The sequence below is a fragment of the Pollicipes pollicipes genome, unplaced genomic scaffold (assembly GCF_011947565.3).
Source record: "Pollicipes pollicipes isolate AB1234 unplaced genomic scaffold, Ppol_2.1 Scaffold_7261;HRSCAF=8764_pilon_pilon_pilon, whole genome shotgun sequence".
NCBI classification, from domain to species: Eukaryota; Metazoa; Arthropoda; class Thecostraca; order Pollicipedomorpha; family Pollicipedidae; genus Pollicipes; species Pollicipes pollicipes.
Window position 1 is genome coordinate 1021754 of NW_023597054.1, and position 15366 is coordinate 1037119.

A 15366-nucleotide genomic window follows, 5' to 3' on the forward strand; every position below is an offset into this window, starting at 1 on the left:
TGCCGACCGATCGTTCGCCCCCTCCCGCCGGGTCCGGGCAGTGCGGACGCGGGCCGGGCTTCTGGCCACCGGCACCGCCCGGAGACTGGCCGACGCCGACGCACCAGAGGGCGGCTGGCGACGATCGCGTCGGCCGGATCAGGCGGGTGGGCCGGGGCGGGGCAGACTGAGACCATCGAACTGGCCCGGGGGGCCGCCACCGATGCAGCGTAGGGTGGAAGCAGCCAGCGACGGGCTGCGGTGGCCTGGCACTGTTCGCTGGCCGCTGTTATGCATCACACTATACTGGGTGCGCCGCGCGGCGCTGGCCGCGCCGCCCTGCCGTCGCTGACGTGGGGATGTCCGCTGCACCAGGAGCCGGGCATCGAGCTGAGGCCGCAGGAGCCGGCCCCGATCGGCCGCTCGGTCCTCGTGCTCAGCAACGTGCGTCAGTCCAACAACTACACGTGCGTGGCCACTAACGAGCTCGGCTCGGTGGCCAGCATGACGCAGGTCAACGTGCAAGGTGAGCGTCAGTGGCCGGCCGGCGGCGCCGCGCCCGGCCGAGCGATGACGTCACCGAGCCAGTGGGCTGTCCACCCGCGCCCGGTGCTGGAAGGGTATTTTTGCGAGGTCGCGCCGCCAGCGACAGTGCCAGTGTTTGCACTAGGTGGCCGCAGAGGTCAAGACTGCGTCAGGTAATACTAGTGGGATGAAGGGGCGGAAGAGGCAGGGGGAGGGCTCGGGTAGATTGCCAACCAGTCTGCCACGCCCAGGGGAACAGGGTGAAATATGTGGTTGGAATGTGATGGATGATGTATGCAGTTCAAGTCATGCTGTTGCTGTTCCTTCCTAGTCGCGGTGCCTATCTTGCGCCGCACTGTCCGACTGGTTCCCGTTCCATGCCTGAGCTGCATCCCGTTTGTATTTCCTGTTGTTGCTTTCGTTTGCTTCTCATTGATGTCTGACCATTCAGACGCCTCGCTCTGCTTCCGGGAGTTCCGGCCATGGTGTGTTTGCCCGCTGACCATCTCAGTTTTTGTAAACAAGCTAGCCAACGTAAGCCCCTCCGTCGGCATGCCAAGAGCCGTCCAGAAGAGTGGGCCTCATCAGAAGACTACCATGCACGGGGTGCTCGTCAGCGGACAGACAGCAGACGCTCGGCAAGAGTAGCAGGATGACTGGGATCGTCCGCATGTCGTGGGTGCGGGGTCGGATCTAGCAGGCTGGAGGAACCCCACATCACGGCTGAGCAGCAGTGGTCGGCGGTAGTTCCCGAGCCGGGAGCCTACGTTCCCACCGGTGGGAGGAGGCCAAGGGTGGGTGGTGGAGGGGGGGGGGGGGGGGAGGACGGCCAACCTCAGCAGTGGAACTCCGTCCTCTCGTGATGCCGTGGCGGGAGCTGACTCCTTGGGCCTCTCTCCCAGCGGGAGCCCCGCCCCCCTACCAGCGGAAGCTGGTAGGGGCCGGGGGCGGACGGAAGCAGTTCGTCTCATCAGCAGATCTCCGCTGTTTGGCGGGTGTCCTGTGACGCCCTGACTGGTGACATGGGCGGCCGTCTGGGCCGGCCGCTTCTCGCCCGCTAACAGGCGGAAAACGGGTGGGAGACGGATGGGCCCGGCCCGTGGCCCGCTCTGCGCTTTTCACAGGCCAACCCGCTGCCGCCGACACGCATCAGAGTCGCACCACCTCTCGCAGAAGTGGGCTAATTATAAATAAGTCGCGAGCGGAAGCACGCCGGGGCCTGTAAAAAGTGGCGACGGTGGTACGACAGCGTATATTGATTGTCAGTGACCACGCGACTGTGTCGGTGCCGGTCGGCCGGCATGCTGGCTGACGGACCAGTCGGAGCTCTGGACATACGGCAGCAGTCGGACCCTGACAGGCGGCAGGCTGCCACGTCTGTGCCGCCCGGCTCGCGCCCTGGGCACTGACGTCCGACTCACGCAGGCTGACGTCTGGACGTCTCCCCCAACCAGCCTCAGACTGGGAGTGGTGCCGGGTAGCACCGTAGGTGCGCGCTCGGATAGCTGTACGCCTGCTCAACGGGGCCGGCCTCGCTCGCTGACGCCCAGCACTCGCTGCCTCCTGGGCTGCGGGCAGGGCTTCAATGTCTGGCGCATTTGACTTCTGCCTTGAGCTGAACTACCTGGCCGAGCGCGCGCTCGCAGCCATCCTGCGGCCAACACGGCCGCCAGCTCGGTCCCGTGCTCAGCGGGCCGGACGCGGCCTTCGAGTGCCGGCGGCCGCTAGAAACCATCCGCAGCGTGTTTTTTTTTTTTTTTGGAAAATTGCTCCGACATCCGTGGCGGGTCATTATATTTGGCCGGTCCGGCTCCACGGTCGTATTTTATTGGCGTTCGTCGGCGCTGTTTACCAGGGCAGTCACGCCACGGGACAGCCGTTTGCGGACAGGCCGGCTCGGCCGTACTTTGACAAGCTGGTCAGTTGTGCGGGGCCCCATTGTTAGTCCTGCCTGTGAGCGCCTTTTTCTGTTTGTACTGAAACGAGCTGGTCAGGGCTGCTGAGCCGGGTGCCGTGTTCAGCTGCGACCATTTCTATGGACGGATTCGAAGAGATGTACCAAGTGACCGCCGCCAAGTGTGACTTGTTACGAGCCGCGTCTCCAGTCAAGGAAGCTGTGCCTCGTGCGTTGCAGCACTTCCGACACCTTGCACATTCACTCCGTCGCTACAGTTCATGCGTGGTGAGCGCTCGGCGGTGTCGCGACAACCTGGGCGGCATAATGCTGGCCTTGGCTTCGCCTCCATGGCAGAGCACGCCCATCCCGCCAGAGTCCAAAGGGATAGTGTCGGCTGCGTACTCCAACAAGCGACAGTGGGCAGTGTGGTGCCGCTTTTCGGCCGGCTCCGCGGGCTCGGCCGCGCTGTCTGTCACACTCAGTCTTCGTCGACTGTGTCACACCCGCTGGCAGTGCCGCTGGGGCACAGCGCCGCTAAAATGCTCCAGCCATTTCTCCCCGGCAAAAATGGTCGGCCACTGAATTCTAGCACTGTTGACGGGTGGGCGGCGCGGGGCAAGCTCGGTTTCGTTTGGCGCGACTCCGCGGCGTCCGCCAGCCGGCGCTGACGACGCTTTTGTCAGCGGCAGCGCCGGAGGAGGGCGTCGTGGCTGGCCCGTTGCGGCACCTCACCAGACACCTCGGTCACTCTCCGAGGGCTCTCCGACGTGACTTGACCTGACCTGTGGCACAGAGTTCCGCGGAACAGAGTGCCGAGTACTGGCGCGGGTCACCGCTGTCGGGTGGTCTCGCTATCGTTCTGGCGATGTGTGCCGCGCTCTTTCTCTTTTCATGGAAGCCGGACGAACCGCGCGAAGTGTCAAATGCAACGAGATGAAAGGCTTAGCGCGCTGCTGACGCAAGTTGTTGAGGGAACGACCAGAGCCGGTGACGGCCATGATTCATTCCGTGCTCAGACCATGCGGAATCGGGTGAGGACGTTTCTGCAGATCTAACGACGTGGGGAAGCCTCTGAGATATGTGATAATAGCTGGCCTGCCCGCCATCTCGCCAGGCGCGGTAAGTGCTGGCAGGTCAGCACAGTGCGCTGCTGATGTTCTGCGTGGAGAGAGGCGGCGCTGGAAGGCATGGCAATGCAAGGCGTCCTGCCTATCACGTGACTGATTAGCGGCTGGTGACGCCCGCTGATTGGCCGGCCCTGCCAGTTGCCTCGGCAACGCGGCTGCACAGAGTGCCTCCCTGCTCTTGCCGAGCGCTGACGTCGGCTCCCGCATGAAGATCTCGGGTAGGCGCTATATTTTCATTTCGTTACACACGCAGTGACCGTGTCGCTGCTCATGCTGCTTACCGACATGTTAGGTGTCCAGGAACAATTGTCCGTTGTGTCAGGTCTAATTGCAGATAAATTTCAGCTGCTTTACATTGGCAGACGACTGCCCCCATGTGAGCCGTATTGTTCTACGTCGGCATTGAAACTCTGACCAGGCGCTGCCTCGATGTCCATGTGAGATGGCGATTGCTGATGGGGTCGGTCGGCTGTTCTTTTGTGTCTGGTGCCGGCTTAGCTGTGTCTGGTGTCGGCCTGGCTGTCTTTGTTGTCACGCTCACGATTTGAGTCACCATCCCCGAGGCCGATGTCTCGCTTCCCACATCCGATACGTATCGGCAGCGCAAGAGACGGCCAGATCCGGCGCATGCTGGTGCCTGCAAACGTAACGATAACGAACTAGCCGATTAATCTGCTTAGAGAGTCGCCATAATTAATACAAATGGCGGCAGGACAATGCGATCCCCGTCTGTGCCAATGTAGTATTAATGGTGCCGGGGTGACAGGCGTGCTGGGCCGAAAGCCCTGAAGACCGTTAGGGGAACACCTCCCCTCCCCCCCTTCCCGTCCGCTGCCAGGTGCGCCCTCGGGCGCCCGCTGCCAGTGGCGGTGGCAAGCGCGGGCCCGAGCAGTACGACAACCGTCGGACGTACGGCAGCTGCCACCAGCGCCGCCGGGGCCGCAGCCCAGTGCCGGCGACGTCCGAGCTCCGCCGCTAGCCGCGTGCTCCTCCGTCGGTCAGGCGGCCATGCTGGTGAGGCGCCGCGCGGACGCACGCGGGGCGGCGCCACCGACCGCCGAGCGATGACGCGCCCCCCCCCCCCCCCCTGGGGGTGGACAAGCCGCGTGGGTGGGACGGTGGGCGCGTGTTTTGGTGCCGGTGTGACCTCTGCCAGTGCCATCGACCCGTGTCCGGTGCAAATGTCGCGGCGTCACGCCCCCGTGGCAGGCATGGACCGGCGTCGGCGGCCAATGACGGTGACGTTGCCATGGCGTTCGTCGATGGCGCGCCGCCGCTGTGACCACCGCCCCGCCCCTCTCACGCCCCCGCACGCCCCTGCACGCCCCTGCACCTGCGCGCACGCCTGGTCGCCTAACGCACCGGGTCCAAACACGACACGGCCCGGCCGGCCGGCGTGGTCCCGCGCGCGCGCGCACCTCGTGCCACGGCCGTGTCGTGTACGCGCTGGCCGATGGGCCGGTGGCAGGCGAGCTGAAGCCCCTCCATGCCGTCCGCGCCGACAGTGCTCGTCGTATTTTTAGTCGGAGCGCGCTTGACAGAGGCTCAAACGGTAACTAGTCTAAGCGTCTGTCGTCAAGCGTGGTGCGTGCCCGTCCGTGCCCACCTCCATCAGTAATTTTGAGCTCCATGGTGCCGGGTGCATGTGGGCAGGGTATAATTGGCATGCAGACGTGCACATGGCGTTGCAGCGTGTCCGTGACACGAGCTGCGTGGCAGTCGGTCGTTCTGCCGTAGAGCGCCGTGGCATGCAGAGTGCTGCGACGTCATCGCGCCGGCCGGACCAATAGCTGACCATAACCTAGCCCGACACCATGCATGTGCCATCAGACGGGCCAAACGGGTGCCCGGCAGGGCCCGTCCGATTCCGAGAACGGACTTGAGCACCGCTGCGACCGGACGCGGGGTGCCCAGAGTGTCCACTGGTGACGTAGTCCTACGATACGCGGCTCTTTTCGCCGCTGGCCGCTATGGTAGTCTGAGGGCGGCGGAGTTCAAATCGGGGGTACAAACTGTCGTCTTGGAGCGCTCGCCGACTGGGCGGACCGGACACCAGGTGCGTCGGCGGCAACTAACTTTGCATTGTCCCGCACCCCAAGTGAATAATTCGCCTTAGCGTTGGTGGGTGGCGAGTGCCGCGCGCCCGGTGCGGGGCCTCGAACGTCACTGGTCCGCGGGAGCATGCCGTCGCACGTGGCCGCTCCGGCCGGCTGACTACAGTACAGACTAATTCGTCTACAGACCGGCCGGCTGACACCGCGGCCGCCCGGTGCCCGGGCGGCGGCTGTATGACCCAGCTGCGGTCGGTGTCGCGGCCTCAGTCGACACGGACGCGGAGATGCGACGGCGCCGGCTCGGCCCCCGGTCCGGCTGCCGGCGCCGCCGCTCTGCCGGCATCCTGTCACGCCCGCCCGAGACGAGCGCCGGCCGACTCTCCGCACCGGCTGAGGAGGGGGCGTGACGTCCGCTGCCGGCGGCGCGCGCCACTCTCACCTCGCCGGAGAGGTCGCTGCACCGGCGCCCGTCGCCTGCCCGCCCCGCTCCCTACGGTCTAAGTAGCGCGCTGTCGGTGCTGCTGCCGCACGACGCGAACGTCACATTTGGTCGCGCGACTCCTGTCCAGATGCGGCACATTTCCTGGTAGTGGCCGGTTGGAATAACGGCTGGGTAGGGTAGTGGCTTGACCATCTCGCTCATGATCAAATATACGGAGGCATTCTTGTGCGGCCTATTTGTAACGGTTTTACCGCAGCAGCCGACAGAAGAGATGATAAAACATCCCATATTAGATAGAAGAACAACACCTGTCGTAAATATGAAATTCCAGACCGTTGTAAGTCATCAAAATTTCAGCAAGCATACAAGAATCAGCAAAAGTACATGACAATGAAACATACTTGTGTATAAGATATTTGGTTGCTCAGTGCAGCTGCGAGCAGCATTGCTCATGCATGAAATAGTTTTTTTGGGTCTTCTTCCTCGTTGAATTATGCCTAAAGGAGGTGTAGTGATAACAGTATCAATATCACGTGTGTATAACATTAATGCTGTGTATCAATACACGTTTCTTTTTCATCTAGCCATTCGATTACGAATGAGACCCATAGTATTGCCCTCGTGTAAAGCTATACAACCGAGCACGTTAATGTTCGTGCCTCGGTAGGGAAATAACTGTGCAATGGCCTGCGACAGTCTTCCACCATAACTGTCTAGGGTAGATGTGGTATTTATTGCCCTTAATTTTCCGACCATTGTTCGCAGCGCAGTTGTCCAAGCTACGGCGTGTATGTCGGAGTATCTGGATAGCCGCTCACGCCCCGGGGCTTTAGCTCCCGACGGACAGGTGCGACTGTGCTCACGACCTTCGTGCGGCTATATGAGGCCGGCCGTGGCTGTTTTACCGCGCTGGACGCCCGGCAGCCCCAAATAGACTTCTCCACTTCTGTAATGGGGTCCCGTAATGGGATGCTTTTGTGTGTAACGGGGCCGCTCCATCCACGCTGTGACGTTTGCGCTGGTTGCCGGCTGCTGTGCTGGCTTTCGGTCGCCTTGCTTTTGCTGGTCAACGGTCCCGCACTGTGCACGTTCGCTGTCGTGTCCGCCGCGCTGGACCTGAGCGGTCACGCAGCCCAGCCCGGCAGCGGCACGCTGCCGGGCTGGGCTGACAGGATTCCCTGGCCGCTGCGCGCCGGCTGGCGGCAGTGAACTCATCGGGCGTAAATCCGCCGAGACGCCCCCCAGAGCCCCGCAGACAGCACGGCAAGACCTCGCCGACGGCCGGCGCTGACACCTGCCCCCGGGCCGGGTCAGGCCGACTCGCTGACGGGCCCAGGAGCCTGGCAGGGGGAGGGGCGTCGCAGGAGCACGGGCACGGCACGAGCCGGGGATGGGTATCACAGGAACCGAGAGAAGGGCGCAGCAGCTGCAGGTGGAGGGCGGATACCGGAGAAACTGGGAGATGGGTGCCGTAGAAACCGGAGGACACCATTGGAGCTAAGGAGCGTATCGCATGAGCTAGGAGATGGGTACACCAGGAGCCGCGAGGGGCGCTGAGGAGCCGCTGGAGTGTGACAAGGAATTCAGGAGAGGGTCGCCGCAGCACCCTTCATTTGACGTTCCATGATCTCCTCATGGCGGGACGTGAGGTACGAACCAGAGAGACCGCCGCTCACTGAGACCCAGAAATCGCCTCAAGCTCGGGCGCGGTCTCGCAGGCGTGCGACGCGTGGCGCGCTGCAGGCAGGCGGAGATAGGAGGGGCCGCGGGTGCCGCGCCGCGCTGGCCGGCGGCGAGCGCTACGCCGAGGCGATGTGTGAGCGCGGACCAGACGTCCCCGCTGTGGCCAGTGTCGGTGACGTCGCCTGAATGTGGCCCGCAGGGCTGCCGCGGCCGCCGACAAACCTGCGCGTGTTGGACGTGACCTCAGAGGCGGTCCGCCTCTCGTGGTCGCACGACCTCGACCAGGAGGCCATCAAGTACTACGTCATCCAGTACAGCCAAAAATATGGTGTGCAGCAGGTGAGGCCGGCGCCCGGACGGGGCGGAGCGGCTGTGGCGCTCGTCCAGTCGGCAGCAGGTGAGGCCGGCGCGCGGACGGGGGCGGGGCGGCCGTGGCGCTTGTCCAGTCGGCAGCAGGTGAGGCCGGCGCGCGGACGGGGCGGGGGCGGCTGTGGCGCTTGTCCAATCGGCAGCAGGTGAGGCCGGCGTGCGGACGGGCGGGGCCTGAGGCCGGGCTGTGCCGCACGTTCAGTCGGTCGGCGGGCGGCCAGCGTGTTGTTCATGCCGACTGGCACAGGCATCGCGTTTGGCGTTCGTAAGCCACCGGCTGCCAGTGACGTTATCCAGTGTATTAAGCGTGCATTTATCATACAAGAGCGTTTTATTTTCTCCGCACATGGGCTGGCACTTAGATGCAAGGTGCTTGTCGGAGTGGTGCGTTCCCCACGGTAAACAGTTCATAAAGTGGCAATATCTGCTTGCAGCTATTCGTTAAAGAGCGTTTGCAAAATTCCCGAGCACTGACATGAGTGGGTTTGACTCCTTTGACGCGACTGACAGTTCCCAGCTTGGTAATGTCAGTATTTGTGTGCGCTCAACACGCTCGACATGGCGCCGGTGGTGACGTCCAGAGTGTCTGCGCCCATACTGCGCCATGGCGACATGGCGCCGGTGTGTGGCGCCCGCGCGCCGCTTCCGTTGATGACGCCGGTGTCTCGGCCGCAGGAGATCAACGGCGTGATATCGCTCCACTACGCGGTGCCCAACCTGGCGCCGTTCACCGAGTACGAGTTCCGCGTGATCGCTGTCAACAACTTGGGCCGCGGCCGGCCTAGCGCGCCCGTCCAGGTCACCACGCACCTGACAGGTGAGCCTCGGGCGGGCTCCGTCGGCCGGCCAAGTACGGCGCACGCGCGCCGTCAACCCCGGCGGTGGACGGTCGGCGCCGGCCGGCGCTGCGCTGCTGGGAACGTCCGCCGCTCCCTGCGGCCTGCCGGAGGGAGGGAGGGGAAGGAGGCAGGTGGGACGTGTAGCCCTGAGAGCGCGTGTGGGATGGCTGGCTTGACGCGCCTCCGGACCGCTCACGCCGGTGGGCGGGGAGAGTCTCGACACCGACGACGGCCGCCTGGTTTACGACATTCGAGTCAGGAACAGCTAACACTGCACGTGCCGCCCGTCCGTCGGGTGTTGGAAGCGAGGGAGGGGGAAGGGAAGGGGCACCTGGGCTGGCCCACACACCTGTTGGAGCGGCCACAGAGTCGACGAGCTGCTCGGAAACGCGTGTTAATGGGTGCCGGTGGTACCTTGGTGGACCCGTTTCCGTGACTTCATTATGGACAGGCTGGACCGCCGTCGTCTCGTCAGGGCGTCCATTAACCTGTTCCTCGGAATCATGACTCGTAGCCCTAGGTTTCAGGGTGGCGGATTTGTGACAGAGGCTCAGCGGTGTTTGAAAACGCTGTAATGTGTCGGGTTGTTTATGGACGCATGTGTGCAACCGGCGAGGTGTCGCGTCTGGATGGCGGCTGGGCGGCCGGAGCGCGCCCGGCTGGAGACGACACCGCCGACCCGGCCGGCCGCCAGGCGTGGCTTAGTCGGGGGCCGATTACGGCCACCGGCGCGTGGCATCAGCAGGCGGCCACTGTCAGCGCGAGCCGCGGCGCGTCGCCTTATTTGCGGTCGGCGGGCTGGCGGCGGCGCGGCCGGGAGCGTGTTCCCTCCCTACTGTCCCCCGAGAGCGAGAGAGCGAGAGAGCGAGAGCAGTGTACCTGTGACCCGCCGCCGCCCGCCACCTGATGTGTTACCCATGCGCGCCACGCAAACGCGTCTGGCTTTGATCGGCACCGGCCGCCGATCAGGCTCTAATGTTATTGTCTTCTCTCCCGCGTCACACCGATAACCTCCAGAGGCTTCCGTAAGTTGATTTGTGTTTTCTCAGGTCTTCGGTTTCTGTTTTCTTTGCTGTCTGTGTCCACTCGGCGCTGCCGACGAATTATTGAGTGCCGGTTGGGTTTTTCACTGAAATGCGTTGCCCACATTTCGAGGTATCGTTTCTGTGTCGATCGCGTGTAATGTCCGCACTTGTGTTGCTACGCGCTTCACAGCTGTACTGTTTGTCAGCCGCTCCTATTCACGCTGCTTTCCTGGTATCTATGGATTGCATGAATTTTAAACGGACGAAAGAGCGTAGTTGCCGGCGTTTGTCTGTGTTGGAAGCGTGCAACATTATCGCACACCTGTAGGAGCGTAGCTGTGATTTTGGATAGCGCGCGTTTGTTTGTTTTAGCTTCCGTTGCTGCCGTGACTTGGAAGCGAACAGCGCCGTGTGATAGCGGTTTCTCAGGGCGCACCACGAAGCGGACCTGTTGCGCCGTTGAAACTGAACCCGCTGTGCTGTTTTAACGGCGGGTGTTTAGGCGATGGGCAGTATCATACTGCAGCCTCGAACCCTCGTGAGGCGCGTGTAATCCGAGCCTGCGCCGTGGCCAGCTGCGGCCCCCGGTGCCGTGGCCAGCTGCGGCTCTCGGTGCCGTGGCCAGCTGCAGCTCTCGGTGCCGTGGCCAGCTGCGGCTCTCGGTGCCGTGGCCAGCTGCGGCTCTCGGTGCCGTGGCCAGCTGCGGCCCTCGGTGCCGTGGCCAGCTGCGGCCCTCGGTGCCGTGGCCAGCTGCGGCCCTCGGTGCCGTGGCCAGCTGCGGCTCTCGGTGCCGTGGCCGGCTACTTGGCCGGTGACCGGAGCCGCCGTCCCGTGAGGCGGCCAGCGGACGGCAGGCCGGGCACGCGCCCGCCTGAAAAGACACGTGTGCGCCGCTGCTATCCGGTTTCCGGACGGCGTGCTTGAAATGGCGGCGGCGGCCGACTGGCCGGCGTGACGGGCGCACCTGGCGGCGGTCAAGACGGGCCCGCCGGCCGGCCTTGGCGCCGCTCGGTGACTGTGCCTGCCTGCGTGCGCGGCAGACTAGGAGTCCCAGCGGCAGTCTGGCTCGGCTCGGCGAGCTGCCGTCAGCTGTGACGCGCGTGATCCGCCGCTGGGTCGTCGTCGTCCGCTTAGGCTCGGTGTGTGACGGTCGCGTCTGTCCGCCTGTTGTAGAGCCCGGCTCGGCGCCCAAGAACGTGCACGTGCGGCCGCTGGGCTCCAGCACGCTGGTTGCCATGTGGGACAGCCCCGACCAGCCTATCGTCCAGGTGAAAGGCCGGCGGTCGCGGCCGCGCAGGCGCCACCGACTGGTCACCGGCTGGCCACCGGCTGGTCACCGGCTGGTCACCGGCTGGCCACCGGCTGGCCACCGGCTGGCTACCGGCTGGTCACCGGTTGGTCACCGGCTGGCTACCAGCTGGTCACCGGCTGGTCGCCGGCTGGCCACCGGCTGCCGGCTGAGCCGCTTACAGTGTGCCGTTCCGGGTGCTCTATGCCGTGCGCTGTCCCTGTCCCCAGTGCCTCTCGGCTCTCCAAGATACCGAGGCTTCCGGGACGGCGGAGACGAAAAGGGCGAGTCCCGTGCTCTGGTCAGACGTAGGCCTTCCCTGGCCTTGCTCCTCTCTGCCTGCAAGCCGCCGTTCCCAGCGAGTGAGCCGGGAGCGTTGTCAGCTGACCCGTGTCAGCGCTGTTATCGTGATGTGTTGTTCGAATTTGGGATAGCGATCTCCGTGGTCGCTACTGCTCCTGCATCATCATGGGTGCGGTGTCATGACGCTGCCAACTGCCGTGCAGATCACCAGCTACAAGGTCTACTTCACGATGACGCCCGACCTGCCGCTGAAGCAGTGGGAGTCGGAGGTGGTGTACGCCGGCGGCGGCACACTCATCACCCTCTCCGGCCTGGTCCCGCACGAGATCTACACGCTCCGTGTACAGGCCGAGACGCTGGCCGGGCCCGGGCCCATTTCGGTGCCGGTACGCGCCAAGACGCAACAGGGCGGTAAGTGATGCACCGGCCGCTGTCGGCTCCAAGGCCGTCTGTGGGCTCTCTCCCTCCAGCCTGTCGTGCAGGCCTGCGTGCGGGCCTGCGTGCGGACAGGACAGGGCTGGCCGGGTGCTGTGGACTCGTGGCCGGTGCTCCGTGTGTGACAACAGATCACCAATTACGAGGGCACGGTAGGGCTGGCCGGGTGCTGTGGACTCGTGGCCGGTGCTCCGTGTGTGACAACAGATCATCAATTACGAGGGCAGGACAGGGCTGGCCGGGTGCTGTGGACTCGTGGCCGGTGCTCCGTGTGTGACAACAGATCACCAATTACGAGGGCAGGACAGGGCTGGCCGGGTGCTGTGGACTCGTGGCCGGTGCTCCGTGTGCGACAACAGATCACCAATTACGAGGGCAGGACAGGGCTGGCCGGGTGCTGTGGACTCGTGGCCGGTGCTTCGTGTGTGACAACAGATCACCAATTACGAGGGCACGGTAGGGCTGGCCGGGTGCTGTGGACTCGTGGCCGGTGCTCCGTGTGTGACAACAGATCATCAATCACGAGGGGCAGGACAGGGCTGGCCGGGTGCTGTGGACTCGTGGCCGGTGCTTCATGTGTGGCAGCAGATCACCAATCACGAGGGCAGGACAGGGCTGGCCGGGTGCTGTGGACTCGTGGCCGGTGCTTCATGTGTGGCAGCAGATCACCAGTCCGCGATATTGAGCTCAGATGTGTGGTGCGTGTTGTCGGCATTGTGTCAGGTTGTGCGTTGTATCGACGAGGGAAGATGGCACAGCGAGAAACATTGGACCCGTGGAAAACGCGCATGTGTCAAATTACGGCGATGCCCTTTTGCCCCGAGCCTTTTACAGTTCTGCATGCTTTTACGATTGTCCAAATCTGTCGGAAAGGCCCGCAGGGTATTTCAAAGTCTGGATCTTCGGCGTCCATTTTTTGGAGTCGCTGATGACATTCAGCGAGCTAACAAAACCTGAAACTCGGTCGGCTGTCTGAGCGGAACCAGTGCTCCAGAAGGAGCCATATTTGATTACATGAAATATGAGATTGAGTACCTCTTGGATCTTCCGGAACTGTGTCAATTAAAGTTGACAGAAACCTCTTCGTCACTTAATAGCCTCATTTGGCAATGCGTGTTAAGCTTAGCTCCGGGTCTCCACTGGCTGCGAGGGCCGGTCCGACTGCCGGCTACTTCCACACCTGGGTCCGCCGCCGGCGGCGGCGGCGGCCGCGCCGCCAGAGTCGCCGGGGATCAGGCCCTTGTTGCTGGTTACGGCCGCGACAATGGCGTGTGTACGGGTGTAATGGCTGGCGTCTGCCGCCCCGGGAGGGGGCCGTGACACCGGCCGGGTGGAGCGCTGACATGGCACCTCGTCACCTGGCGAACCTGTGGCCCGCTGCCAGACGGAGAGGGCGGGCGTCGGCCGGTGCGACTTCAGACAATGGGCAGTTGTGAGTTGTCTGACATGCCACACGTCTGTGGGGCTGACGCTGCTTCCGAGTGGGCCACCGTGGACGGGCTGGTCCGCTGTGTGGGTGACCATGGCGACCACCTGGCCCAGTGCTGGCCGCTGTGTCGGCCGCGGGGTCGGGCGTGGGCGGCGTGTGCGGCGCGGCTGACCGGACGCGCTCACCGCCGCAGTGCCCAGCCAGCCGAACGGCCTGGACGTGGTGGAGAAGGGCGCCACAACGGCCGTCCTCAGCTGGGAGCGGCCCGTGCACTCCAGGGGAGGGGCATCATCAACTACGTCGTGTAGCTACAACGACACGTACGAGAAGGTGAGCGACCGGACCTGCGGACGCGCGCTCTTGACCGGCGCGCTCCGCCCGCTCGGCGCGCCCCAAGGCCTCCGCAGAGGGCGGCCAGGCAGTGCCCGGCGTCGGCGACAGCGGCTCCCGACAGCGACTGCGATCGAATGACAGACGGGCCAGCGATCTGTGGGCCACTTTACGGTCATCCCGTGACGTCCCAGAGAGGAGCCCGTCCAGAGCGTGGCTGTCGGTGCACCAGTGGACAGGCGGCTCTGCTCACTGGAGCAGCCGGGCCGTGCTGTAGCGTGACCAGGCCGGCTGTATCGGCAGGTCGGCTGTGTCGGCTCGCCCGCCTGCCGGCAACATGTTATCATGTTGCGACGTGTTGCATGTTCTCAGATAAGCATATAATTGGTGAGGAAAACGCTCTCAAACGCTGTGTCTGCTGCCAGACGAACATTGACGTTCAGTTTTTGTTGTTCGGGCTTCCGGAAGTTCATTCGCTTATCAGTCAGTGCTGTGGGATCTGTTTGTCATTGGCTTCTGCTGCCACACGACAGCTGCTTTACGGTGATTTCGATTCCCCGATCTTCCCTTATGGACGGCTGTCTCACTGGTGTACACACACAATGTAAATGGCATGGTATGTGGGGACGTGCCAAATATGGGCATGAGTAATGTACCCATAGGCCAAATTTTTCACACCATCTCTAAATCTCTGTTGTGTCAATACACGCTGTTTAGATTGTGGTATATTTGTGGGGCTAAGCCCGAATTAGGCCTTAATCAGTTCTAATGGGGCGTTTCAGGGTTAAACTGTACTAATTATAGGCCCGTTTTGGTGGTGTACCCACAAACAAGGTCCAGCACACATGTCCCAACAAAACAGAATGACGTGAATAAGTTGGTGTGTGTATGTGTGTGTGTGTGTGTGCGTGTGTGTGGCGCGCGCGCGTGCGTGCGTGTGTGTGTGCGTGCATACGTATACCGGTATCTCGGTCCCGTGTGTGTCTGTGTCGCTGTTCGGCCGAGACCGGTGTGTCGGTGCTGCTGTGTAATGGGTGCCGGTATATCGGTCCCGTCTGTGTCTTTGTCGCTGTTCGGCCGAGGCCGGTGTGTCGGTGCTGCTGTGTGATGGGTGCCGGTATCTCGGTCCCGTCTGTGTCTGTGTCGGTTTTGGTGTATGTGTCAGTGCTTCCGTACCTTCTGTATCAAATGCTGCTGTCTCGTCTGTGCCGGTGTCATACTCTTCTGTGTTAATGATGCTGTCCCGTATCTATCTCTGCAGCGTGTGTTTATGTGGCTGGCTGGCTGGCTGGCTGGCGAGCGAGACATCAACTTCTCTGTCCATACTGCTGTCTCGCCTGTGTCCGTGCCGCTGTGTACTTGTGTCCCGACGCCGCCGCCCGGTCGGCCGTCGCCCACCTCTGCCGCGGAGTGGCTGCTGCCGCTCGGCCGCGCTCGTGGCCCGGCGCCGTCCGTCACGGGTCGGCCGTGTATTGGCGGCAAGCGGGCCGCGGCGGCGTGGTGCGGCCCGCCTGCGGCGCCCTCCGGCTCAGACGGCTCGGCTCCGGCGCATCAGCGGCGTCTCCTCTCGCCGCCGCTTTAGTTTACGGTGACGACGCTCATCCGGTAATGCGGCGGGGCCTTCTTTGAGCCGCCGCCGCC

At 63.5% G+C, this 15366-nt stretch overlaps 1 pseudogene; it reads left to right on the forward strand.

The window, feature by feature from the left end:
• The window catches only part of LOC119112352 (tyrosine-protein phosphatase Lar-like), a 65762-nt pseudogene that overhangs the window by 21709 nt on the left and 28687 nt on the right, over positions 1 to 15366 (forward strand).